We start from the raw sequence: 13,187 nt of genomic DNA, 5'->3' as shown, positions 1-13,187 counted from the left end.
ACTATTAGATGAAGATTGGAATGCCAAAATCTCTTATTTTGGTATCTCCAAGCTCGGACCACCTAATCAAGAATACACGTTTCAGTACACCCACCCTGTTGGAATGTATGGGTATTTACAAAGAGTGGGGTTATTAACAAAAGAGACAGACGTTTACTCTTTAGGAGTCATGTTGAGATTTTACGTGCCTACATTTATGCATGTTCATGCAACTATTGATAGCGATTTTTCTAAAATCGAGCCAAAAGTAGTAACTAGGGGTGGAATAATAGACAAGATTGATTAGATTAACCTAAACACCTTTTGTCCATTTTTGCTATGAAAGTTTGCATAAAGAGTAAAGGAAGTTATATCTTTTTTCATCTTAACAAACTTCTTTTATTGGTTCGTTTGAGATAAAACATAGCGAGATCAACCAGTTTATAACGCCAACTAACAAAAATCGTGTTTTGACATCCATCATCTTCGTATTTGTTGGCCTGGACCGGACCGGACCGGACCGTTTGGGTCAAGGGTTCATGGCTAAGGTTATCAATTGCATATACAAAACACTAAAAGAATCTAGAAAAGTGCAACGGGTCACTATACGGGTTGGTGGACGTTGCAATCTTTCATAGTTAAAACATATTCCTATGGGATATTAACATCAAAACAGCTCAAATATTTAAAGCATGCAACTTTCCATTTGTGGTGTTTGGACTACTGGCTATTTATGTGAGTGAAGTTGACAGTTGAGATCGATTATTTGACCTAAGATTCAGTAACATGCGGTACGAATATATGTTTGTAGGAGACATAATCATAATTTACTAGAAATAATCAGATGCCTAGTGTGGTGTTTTCCGTACTTAAAGCGCCCCCAAAGTGCCGGAACCAGAATTAACGTAAAATAAATTCGTCTAAATTAACATATTAAAAATCAAACCCAAAAAAGGTAGCGGCACTCGTATAGTGTATTATAAAATATTTAAGAGGAATTTTATTTGGTCAGTAAAACACATACGTTGAATCTCAGACGTTGGTAAAACCAAAGTATTATCGGTCCCTGGCATCACATCGGTGATTAGGTAAAACCTGGACGTTGGTAAATCCTGAGCTTTGTCCTAAGCGTTGCGATGGTGAGTGGACGCGAATTTGATCGATTTTAGTTACGTAGTTACCTTACATAAATTAAAACCTAAATTAAAAGAAAAACATAAAAGATGACATGGTCCGTTGATATCATACCACTTAGTCCAATAAGAACTCAAGTGGCACCAAACTTTGATTTTATTATGTAGTAATATCTATCTTTATATAAAGGTGTGACTTCAAGGATATTATATGAAGTGGAAAAGTATGTCCAGGACTAGTGATATAGACAAAACCCTTAATCATCTAAAGGTTATAAGTTCAATTTTTTTTTTTATTTGAAAAAATATGCATTTAAACCAACCCGTTTTTCTGAAACTCTTTCTATCCGGGAACTAATTCTGACCCGGCCTCTTACTACACCCCATCCTGACCCAAACCAAAATAACACCTTTTAAAATCAACCCGTTCTAGCCCGTGACTCGAACCCGTACGACCCTACTCATTTGCCGGTCCTAATTTAGTGTCTAGTTACATATACAACAAGTGTTAATTATGCTTGTCAATTTGTAAACTAAAGTGATAAAATGAGTTACAGTTCCAGTATAATGGCAACTGAACCATTCATACAACTATACAAGTATAAAACTATAGTTTAGATATGTAACTATGACTAGGACCGTTTATTTTAGGCTCATTGTGCTACGTTAGTTTGGATTAGTTCCTAAAACAAATAAAAAAATCTTGTTAGACTACATAAAAATAGGTTAACATTATGTGTCTTACACAGGTTACAAAAAAATGAAAAATTAAATAGTTACAAATTATAACATGTTGTATGAGATTGGATATGATTAAAGATACATATAAGCTACTATATATTTAAGGATAAGCGAGAACAAAATCTTGGGTTCACAAAATTGTACGTAAATGAAATATGGTACACAAACTAGGGTGTTTATCAAGTTTATGTTTTGGGTTTCGTGTTATTCGGGTTTTTTTTTTTAGTTTGATATCGCAAATTTGGAAGCTTCTTACGCAAATTAGTCATGTCTTAAAGCTAGCCATCCAAATTTGATTGGAAGGGAACTCACCATGGAAAACACTTACAAACGAGTTCCATTGTCTTCCTTGCATGTTCATGTGTTCTTTTTTTCTTACACTAGCTACCAAATATATAGTTATAATGATTGAGACTACATTTGAAAATTTTTGTACTAGAATTTGAAAGGTATCCAAAGGCAGACTATATATGTCAAGTTGACAATTTGGCTACTTCCTAGTAGTTGCTGCATGTCTATTGTTAAATACATCCTCCTTTTTTTAAAAAAAATCTTGGCTTCACAAAACTGTAATACGTTACACAACTAGTTACTTTTTCCTTTTTTTTTTCGTTCTAAAAAGGTTACTTATTTATGAAGTATAGAAATGACTCACGTCCTTGGCTACATAACTTGGTTAAAGAAAAACCAACGGATTACCTTCTAAACCCGTTTTAAATATTAAATGGTAAACAAATTAGAGTGTTTTTCAAGTTTTGGTTTTGGGTTTCGTGTTATTGGAGTTTCTTATTAGTGTGATATTTGCAAATTTGGAATCTTCTTATGCAAATTAGTCATGTCTAGAAGCTAGCCATCAAAATTTGATCTAAAAAACGATTGGAAAGAAACTCACCATGATAAACGCTTACAAACTAGGAGTGTACATTAAACCGATTGAAGAAACGTGGATCGACTCACTGGTAGACGATCTACTTTCCTCGGGTGTGATTATGCAATTTCACCGATGGTTTCTCTTGGATCTGGGTTCTTCCACCTACAAAATGAACAGCACCGTCAACTTACCCCTCAGAAAGGGACAGAGGGGTCCTCTTTGGGGTAACCCTCCGGTGTGAGAATAAGTATTTGTGGAGAAGATGATAATGATGTGTGTCCGTAAGGAATTCTGAGAGTATTGCTTAATAGCTGAATACTCTGTGTGATTGTGTTACTGGATGTAACTGACTGTGAGTGAATGTAATTGAATATGATTGAATGTGATATTACTGACTGTAACTGTCAATCGTTGAGTATGAATCTCCTCATCAAAGTGGAGTTGATGCTGTATTTATAGTGCTAGGGTTTCCACTGATTGAGCTCAGCCTTGTTGGCCTCCTCCAATTACTCTGCGCCACGTGTCCTCTGGGACACCTGGTGCTTTCTCATTGGTTGTAATCACGTGGTAGCACATGTGTCATGCTGAGTTGTCCACCTTTCATTTGGCTTCTGTCAACATCAGCATATTCTTATTCCTTAAAAAGATACCTTCTGGAAGGTTGTCTGACGTGCACAATCAAGGTTGCCCTAATCCTGATTTGGATAAGGACGAGGTCGATTATGTGCATGTGTGATATGCGCCAATCCTGAGGATGCGCGAGGTCTTCTCTTTATTCTCACGCGCAGATGTTTCATGCGCAGATGTGATATGCACGAGCATGTGATATGCGCCGCGCGCTGATGCGCCGCGCGCATATGTGATGCGCGAGCATATGTGTGCCTGGGCATATGATGCCTGAGCATGTGTGGTGCCTGGGCATATGATACTTGGGCATATGTGATATGCGCCATGCGCATAGGTTTTGGCTTTGTGCCTTCATAATGTCTTGATTTCAAGCTTCTTGTCTTTATCTTGTGGGTTGACCCGCCTTGCTCGGTGTTGAGGCGGGTACATACCTCTTCAAGCCCCCCCAGTCTAATGTGTGTCTTTTCTCGCGCGAGCGAAGTAAGATAGATGTTAGACTAAATAGTTTGCTCTTTTAATAGGTGTTTTGTCTTTTTCTTCTTATTATTCACCGTTGCGCGAAATTCTATCCTCTTGGTTGCAAACGAATCGTCCCTGGACGTGGTTGGTTGTTGCTGACGTGGGTCAGTGATGGAGACGTGTCAGACCTTTTCGTGTGCTCGAGGTGCTACAGTTGCCTTTCGTGTCCCCTCACATGCTGTCAGGGACACGTGTCGCGCTCACGTTGGTCCGTTCCTGCGAGTGGTGGCGCGTGGACTCTGGCAGCAGCCGTCTAGTTTCCTTTCATGTCCCCTCACACAGTGTCAGGGACACGTGTCGCGCTCGCATTGGCCAAGACCTGCGAGTGGGGGCGCGTGAGGTCCGTTCAGCAGCAAAATTTCTCTCTCCTGGGCCTATAAAAGCCAGCCCTTAGAGTTTTTTATCCTTCATCTTCTTGTTTATTCTTCTGAGCTTTTCTTTCTTTTGTCTTCTGATTATCTTTGTTCTGCTTCCCAAATATCCGTTGTTCAGAGGCATCATTTGTTCTTTGTCACCGTTGTATGTCTGATAGTTCAGACAACACGATCACCCCCATACCTTGCCGTAGAAAATCGTTAGTAATGTCTACATTGAAGAAGACCGGCAAGGGGAAGAAGGCTGCTGAGGGCTCATCGGAGGAGGTAGGGAGGGCCAAGGCGGTGAAGAGGTGGAATGAAATCCCCTGCAAATTGAGGCAGTCTGATCTTGACCGCCTTATCACCTCTCAGGGTTTTCCCACCCTGTTTGGCTGCATGTTGCCTGGTGCCGGGCAAACGGCGGCGGACCCGCCTACCGGCTATATATCCCTATATAGCCATTTTTTCACCCACTGCAACCTTCGTCTCCCGATGACAAGGTTTGTGGGTGCACTGCTTCAGTTTTATGGGATTCATATATCCCAAGTCCATCCGTTTGGACTCGTGCGCATGACTCACTTTGAGTTCATGTGCAAATCCCAGCGCGAGGAGCCCACCCCTCGGCGCTTTCAGTATTTTTACAAGCCCAAGATCCAAGACAATTGGTTCTCTTTTATTCCTCGCAGTCAGAAGGTGAAGTGCTCCACTGTTTCATTCAAGAGCCTTCATGACTGGTCTGAGAGGTTCTTTTACATAAGGGCTGGTGTGATCCCCATCCGCATGACCATGCGCGCGATTTCTTCTGCGCCTGCGGATGTGGGTGTCCTCAAGAACCCAACTGGCGCCTGGGTTAATAAGCTGACCGCTGATCCATCCCCCTCCAAGAACATTTGTGAGGAGGCGCTGGTGGGGGTTGGTATGAGCAAGAGGTGGGCGGACAGCGCGCTTGAGCCCGTTATCCAAGTCGACGGGTTATGTAAGTTTTATCTCATTGCTTTACATCTGCGCGAATATAATTATTTTTGCTGAACTCATTTGACTTGTTTTGTGCAGTCACCAAGGAGTATATCCATGCTGCCTATGATGAGCACATTGAGGGTGGCTCCGTCGCGCTTGGCGCTGGGGAGGTTGGTTTCCCGGATCGCTTTGATGACATGTTCATCCCTGTTGATCTGGGATTTGTCTTCGACAGCGATGCGCCTGGTAAGCCTTTGTACTTATTCATTTTCCTTTATAATACCAAATTTTGCTAACACTTGTGTTGCATGTATTGTAGATGCGCTGGAGAACTACGAGCTGGAGCTCGCGGAAGAGGAGGAGGAGGAGGAGGCGCCCCAACTAAAGCGTAAAGCTAAGGGGAAAACTGGCGCAGGGGCCAGTAAGAAACAGAAGAAAGATGTTGCCCCTGTTGTTCAGGATCCTCCTACTCGGGCGGGAGGATTTGGGAAAACCCAGGAATTTACCACCAAGGTTTCCTTGTCTTCCCTGCCTCAAAAAGTGGGCAGACCCCCTGTCCATCTGAGGCATGGTGCCACTACCTCCTCGCTTCGCGCGGCTGATACGCCCGCGACAGGTAAACTTTGCTTATCCTTTATGTTTCTATGAGCGGGATCTTTATAGGATTACTAATGAATCTTGTCTTACTCAAATGTTTGTAGAGCCGGCGACAGCGCAACAATATGCCGAGGCTGCGCCGGAGGTCGCTTCGAAGTCCCCCGTTTTACCCTCAAAGAAGGGTAGAATGGACTTCATGGCGATGTTTGCTGCGCGAACGGAGTTGTGCCTAGGTACGTATTGCGCTCTTATTTTCTGATGTTCTTTTAGATCAAGTCCTTAACCATTTCTTGTTGTTGATTTTCATAGAAGCCGTAGCTGGTGCACAAGCTTCTGGCGGCACTCCTGGCGCCGTTCCCAGCGCCGTTGGCTCTGCTCCTGCTCCTGCAAGCGATGAATCTCCCCTCATCGGCTTTACTAAGGAGCAGGAGACCGTTTTGCGCGCTGACTTGGCGGCGTCGAGACCTCCCTCACCTCCTCCTGCACACAGCCCTCCCCGCGAGACCGATTTTGATTCTAGGTCGCAGGAGAAGAGGCCTATTTCAGAGGAGGGTGAGGAGTTTGAAGTTGAAGACTCCGCGGGCGCCCGCGCCAGCCCTGCTGCGCCACGAGGTTTCGCGGCGGAGCCTTCTCGTAGGGCTGGCGATGACTTTTCTGCTTCATCCCCGCAGGTATAGGTTATTTTTTGTTCCGCTGCACGGACTTCCATCTTAGTTTTTTGATAACTTAGATAATTACTTTGTTTTTGCAGGAATCCGATCACATTTACCGCCCGAGATGGAATATAACTGAAGACAGCACCTTTCAGTCCATGGGTGTGTGTGCGGAATTCTGGGCTCATGCTGTGCCTCCAACTGAAAGGAGGTTCCAGGAGGTCCGCGCTCGCGACGACCTGCTCAACGACCATATGTTTGCTGGGTCGGCCTTCTTTGCTGCCTCCCAAGAGCTTCGCTTTGATTACGTAAAAGTACGTGATGCTCTTGCGGAAGCCAAGCAAGAGGCTAAGGTGTCTGCTTGGCATCTTTCTGATGCTCGCGAGAGAGCTGAGAAGCTCCAAGCCGAGCTCAGTGAGAACAGAGCCAGTGCCAACAGCGCCTTCGTGAAGCGCGGGCATGAGCTTCAGGCTGCGCGGGAGAAGCTGCAGGCGGCAGAGGCGGATGAGGCCAAGTTTGCGCGCTGGGCGCGCGACTTGGAGTTAGAGGCGGAGGCGCGTGACCAAGCTCTTGTCTAGTCCATCACTGAAAAATCATCACTGGAGAGTGAGGTTGCGATCCTGAAGAGGGAGCTGGCGGCCGCGCAGGCCGACAAAGATGAAGCCCAGGCGACGGCAGCGTCTAGCCAGGAAGCACTTGATGCTGCGCGGGTAGAAAAAGAAGAAATCTTGGCGGCAGCAGCGTCCGATAAAGAGGAGCTAACCAAGACCAAAGAAACTGTTGAGTTTTTAAACTCTCAGGTTCCTGCCCTCGAGACGTCTGTTGCTGGCCTCGCGCAGGATCGCCAATGGCTGATCTCACAGGGCATGACTCGTTGCGCTTACGCGATGAAATACTCAAACGAGTTTCAGGCCCTGGTGATGGATTGCAATGCTGCCGCGCGCGTTGTGGGCCGAGCTGAAGGGTTCACGGATGGTTATGAATATGGCATGTTGAAGAAGAACCCATCCGAGTACCCTTATCAGAGCAACGCTGCCTGCGCGGAAATGACCGCGATGGGGGAGAAGTACATGAACACTCCCATTCCCATCCTTGCGCAGGTACTTTAACCTTAATAAGATTGCCTTGACTTATTTTCTAAGTCTTTTTGTACTCATATTTTTGCTTATGATTTGCAGATATCCGCGCTTGCTGACCAGCCCGATCTCGCCGCGCTAAAGAAATTACTTGATGAGTGCGAAGGGGCTGGCGGCGACAATGGCGCGGAGAATGCTGGCGTTGCTAGCGGGTCTGGCGTGGCCAAAGGATCCTCTCCTGATACTGTCATGGTAGAAGACTCCATTCAAGATGAAGAACTTGACTATGGTCAGTTTGGAGATGAAGAGGAGCAGGCTGCGCCAAATGCCGAGGGCGATGATGAGGATGATGAAGAGGCTAATGTTAACGTGGAGACTTGAGAAGCCCTTCATGTTTTTATTTTTATTTGTAATTTGTATCTCATCTTGTAAACTTGTAAATTTCAATGCTTCTGAATGAAATTCTGTTTTTCCCTTCTTCGCATCTTGCGCATTCCCATTCATCTCTTTATATCGCATGTTTGTTTGTTGAATATAAGATATGCTTGCACGTTGGAATAAGAACAAGGTTGTAAGGAATTTATTATACTTAATCCTTATCATATTGTAAGTGATATTTCCATATCTTGATTGTGTTGACACGCGCCTTGGCGTTTTCATTATTCCTCTTTTGCGCTTCGTTTTCGCGCATGGAATTATGAAATTTTTAGCCTTTACGTGTCAATATGTGTTACTCAGATATCCATTACATTTTCATGCGCGACCTCGACCTGAGACCTTAACAACTATGTTTTGGCATTTGCTTTGCCTTAGTTGTGTTAAGGTATTTTTATGGTCAGGGTGCGCAGTATGTAGGTTGGATGTTGTGAGTGATTTGAGCTAAGGCTCATATTATTGGGCTAAGGCCCTGACGTTTTAGAGTTAAGACTCTTTAAAGCGTTTGCGCATGTATGTTTTACTTCGTTTTATTTTGTTTTGATGTCAATACACTGTTGTCATATTGCTCAAAATTAATAAAGGGAAGTGTGAAACATGTACGCAAAAGGTAGTAGAATTGGGCTAAGGCCCTGACGTTTTAGAGTTAAAACTCGTTAACGCGTTTGAGCTCACTGGTAGACGATCTACTTTCCTCGGGTGTGATTATGCAATTTCACCGATGGTTTCTCTTGGATCTGGGTTCTTCCACCTACAAAATGAACAGCACCGTCAACTTACCCCTCAGAAAGGGACAGAGGGGTCCTCTTTGGGGTAACCCTCCGGTGTGAGAATAAGTATTTGTGGAGAAGATGATAATGATGTGTGTCCGTAAGGAATTCTGAGAGTATTGCTTAATAGCTGAATACTCTGTGTGATTGTGTTACTGGATGTAACTGACTGTGAGTGAATGTAATTGAATATGATTGAATGTGATATTACTGGCTGTAACTGTCAATCGTTGAGTATGAATCTCCTCATCAAAGTGGAGTTGATGCTGTATTTATAGTGCTAGGGTTTCAACTGATTGATCTCAGCCTTGTTGGCCTCCTCCAATTACTCTGCGCCACGTGTCCTCTGGGACACCTGGTGCTTTCTCATTGGTTGTAATCACGTGGTAGCACATGTGTCATGCTGAGTTGTCCACCTTTCATTTGGCTTCTGTCAACATCAGCATATTCTTATTCCTTAAAAAGATACCTTCTGGAAGGTTGTCTGACGTGCACAATCAAGGTTGCCCTAATCCTGATTTGGATAAGGACGAGGTCGATTATGTGCATGTGTGATATGCGCCAATCCTGAGGATGCGCGAGGTCTTCTCTTTATTCTCACGCGCAGATGTTTCATGCGCAGATGTGATATGCACGAGCATGTGATATGCGCCGCGCGCTGATGCGCCGCGCGCATATGTGATGCGCGAGCATATGTGTGCCTGGGCATATGATGCCTGAGCATGTGTGGTGCCTGGGCATATGATGCCTGGGCATATGTGATATGCGCCATGCGCATAGGTTTTGGCTTTGTGCCTTCATAATGTCTTGATTTCAAGCTTCTTGTCTTTATCTTGTGGGTTGACCCGCCTTGCTCGGTGTTGAGGCGGGTACATACCTCTTCACCGATAAAACTGATCCGAAAACAAAAAAACCGAAAAATCTAAACTGAAAACACCGAACCAAACGACGGTTTGGTTTTATGTTTTTGTAAAAACCGAATTTATTGTTGGGTTTTGGTTTTGCATGTAATAAAAACGGAAAAACCGAAGCGAACCGAATTTCTAGATTTTTATTATTATATACTTTTTTAAGTAATATATAAGAATTTATTAAACATGTAACTCAAATATTTGTGGCTTAATGTAGATTAGTCAATTAGTTTATTAATCAACAAAATTATTTATACCTAAATTCATTATTTTTGAAAACTTTTTTTCAGTCTAAAGTTTCCAAGCTCAAATGGCAAAGCCGAAAGCAAAACGAAAACCGAAAAAATCAAAGCCGAATGATTTTAGGTTGGTTTTAGGCTAAAACCGCGCCACGCACAACTCTGTTACAAACCACACAAATTATGTAGCTGCTTTAGTTTAAAAAATGAGTTCCATTATCCTTTGCATATTCATGCATTAATTTTTCCTACACTAGCTACCAAATATAATTAAAATGATTGAGACGACATTTGAAAATATCCGTATGAGTAAATTTCCTAGCAGTTGCTAGGGATACATCCTCCTTTCAAGCTCTTCAATTATAAGAATCTGAAGTTGTCACATTTTTTGTCAAACAATAAAAATAATGGCACATATGAAACTGTTCGAACGCCTCAAAATACCATTAGATGTTATAAAATCAGCAACCAACGACTTCGCTGATGAAATCGGGAGCGGAGGATTCGGAAGCGTATACAAGGGGAAAATTGGCAACCACACGGAGGTTGCTTTGAAGCGTTTAAATACTAAATTCGGGCAAGGAAATGTCGAGTTTTGGAAGGAGGTGATGATGCTTACACAATACAAAGATGAGAATATAGTCTCTCTGTTAGGGTTTTGTGATGATTATGGCGAGATGATCCTCGTGTACCCGTACGCACGTAATGGAAGCCTTGACAAACATCTAAAAAATGAAAATTTAAGATGGATTGGACGCCTCAAAATATGCATTGGGGCGGCTCGCGGATTGGCATATCTTCACAGTGCGGTCGGGACCCAACAAAGAGTATTGCATCGTGATATCAAAAGTTCAAATATTCTATTAGATGAAGATTGGAATGCCAAGATCTCAGATTTTGGTCTCTCGAAGCTAGGGCCAGCAAATCAAGATAACACATTTATATACTCCAACCCGGTAGGGACGCTTGGGTATCTTGACCTGCTTTACGCAAACAGCGGGTTATTGACAAAAGAGTCAGACATTTACTCTTTTGGTGTTGTGTTGTTTGAAGTGTTGTGTGGGAGGTTGTGCACAATCAATAAGAATCAAGATTTCATAAAATTGGTGAAAAAGTCCTACAAAGAAAACACAATAAACGAAATGGTTTACGGTAATATAAAGGGTGAAATCGATCATGAGTCTTTGTTTGCTTTTGCACAATTGCTTATCGGTGTTTGGAGATAGAACGTGAAAAACGTCCGTTAATGAGTGAGATTTTGGAAGCACTTAAGAAAGCGCTTCATTGTCAAGTAAGCTATCTTTTTTTAATTTAACCAAAGTATAGAAGGATTTCCTATGGAATTTCTTGCTAACATTTATTATCAGGAGGCCAAAAATGATCAAGTTGAGGATCACACTAAGTAAGTATAAAGTCCTCATATGACCCAAAGATGGTATTATATTATATATATATATATATATATATATTTGCAAATTGAAAAGTAATGATTACATCGAACAGAAGGCAAGTGGGCAACAAGCTGTCCTCTACCCCTATTTGAATTGCAAACAGAAGGATCACACTAAGTAAGTATAAAGGCCTCATATTTGTTTTTGTGGCATAAATTATGACATACATAACAAACATTTAACTCTCAGGGCCACAGGTATGGCCTCCAACTCCAAGAATGAGGATGGAGGGTGGCTTGTGGTTACGGTCCATGAAGGAGTTAATCTTGAACTAGAACATCCTAGAGTCATGTTGGCTATTGGAATTGACAGTGCATTCACCACGGTTTGTACTATGTATTATTAATTAGTCTTAAAAAAACCTCTTAACCAATTTATCTAGGAACATATAACTTTTTTTAATATATTTTTGTGGACTGCAGATTAAATATGATAATCTAAATCTTGTGTGGGAAGAGTCGTTCCGGTTTACTTTAAAGAAGCCTCGAGAAGAAATATTGATTTTGACAGTTTATTCTGCGTCACGGATGGAAAAAAAGTTCATAATAAGGTACGTCATGTTCTTAACTGAATTTTTAATACGGTTTTAATGTGAAATACATGATGGCATGGTTTTATTTTTTGATTAGGATATTGAAGAGGTAGGTCCCAGCAGAGCCCAGTTGGACCCGCAAGACTCACCTTGAACAGGGACGTTTGCGCGGTTGGACCCGCAAGACTCACCAAAGGGACGTCTGCGCAAAGACCAACTGGATCTGCAGGACCCACCACGCTCAGAGAGATGACGTCCTTAAGCGCAGTACGCAAGCTGTTCCCGCAGGAAAAGCCTCCCAATGGTAACGTACTCCGCCTGTTCCCGCAGCTGCGGATACTAGCCATCAGGGAAGGCTACCCGCACTAACAGCAAGGCTACACGCACAAGGCACTAACTCTCAAATAATTCAGTAGTCACCTGAAGAAGGAATGAGCAAGCCGGGAATACTCCCGCACAAAGTCGGGAATACTCCCGCCCAAAGCCGGGAATACTCCCGCCCAAATGAGCCAGTCCGTACGCTACTGGAGGTTCTTTTGTACTGTACCTGCCAAGGTATGGACAAAAGATCTGACCAAAGCAGCGACAGCTCACTGACAACAGTACGACGAGCAGCACGCTCTAGTACTTAAAGTCACTATCAGCCGCTGCCTACTCACCAACCCTCATCGTGGCACGTGCGTAGCCTGCAGTTGGTGGAAAAGGAACAGTGCACAGCCGGCCATGTCACTATCAGCCGCTGCCTACCCACCAACCACTAGCATGGCACGTGCGTAGCCTGCAGTTGGTGGAAAAGGAACAGTGCACAGCAGGCCATGTCACTATCAGCCGCTGCCTACCCACCAACCACTAGCATGGCACGTGCGTAGCCCACAGTTGGTAGAACAGGAATATTATACAGCCGGCTGTACCTGCTTGGAAAACTACCTTCGGCTATAAATACTCCAACACCTTGGAACGGTATCATCATCTTATATCTTCATATATTATCTGATATCTGCTCTAGCTATTTCTCTTAATATACACTTATATTCAAGAGCAATCTAGTCTGATTCTCACGCCGGAGGGTGGTCACAAGGAGGTACCCCCCTTCTCAGTGACGAGCTCACGGTGTCTGTTTTGCAGGTCATCAGAAGAATAACCATCTTTGCCGGACCTAACCCTCGTGGGAAACATCTACTTAACCCCCAGATTATCCGTAATCTGCCCGGGGTCACTTAGTGTTTCTTCATTGGCGCCATCCGTGCATAAAAGCTAGAACTAATTCTTTTTCAGTTTTTTCAAAACTTCTGGAAAGATGGTTAAGGTTACTCCGGTGCCAAGGCCAGCGAGTGACCAAG

The 13,187-nt window shown here is 43.3% G+C and overlaps 1 pseudogene; it reads left to right on the top strand.

Moving 5' to 3' along the window:
* The first annotated feature begins 10,271 nt into the window (after positions 1–10,271).
* Positions 10,272–11,090, top strand: LOC143530193 (putative receptor-like protein kinase At5g39000 pseudogene; annotated as a pseudogene).
* Positions 11,091–13,187: the final 2,097 nt, after the last annotated feature.

The sequence above is a fragment of the Bidens hawaiensis genome, unplaced genomic scaffold (genome assembly GCF_021521415.1).
Source record: "Bidens hawaiensis isolate Kalapana, Puna unplaced genomic scaffold, B.hawaiensis_p1.1 tig00008858_1, whole genome shotgun sequence".
NCBI classification, from domain to species: Eukaryota; Viridiplantae; Streptophyta; class Magnoliopsida; order Asterales; family Asteraceae; genus Bidens; species Bidens hawaiensis.
This window is presented reverse-complemented; position numbering and strand designations above follow the sequence as displayed.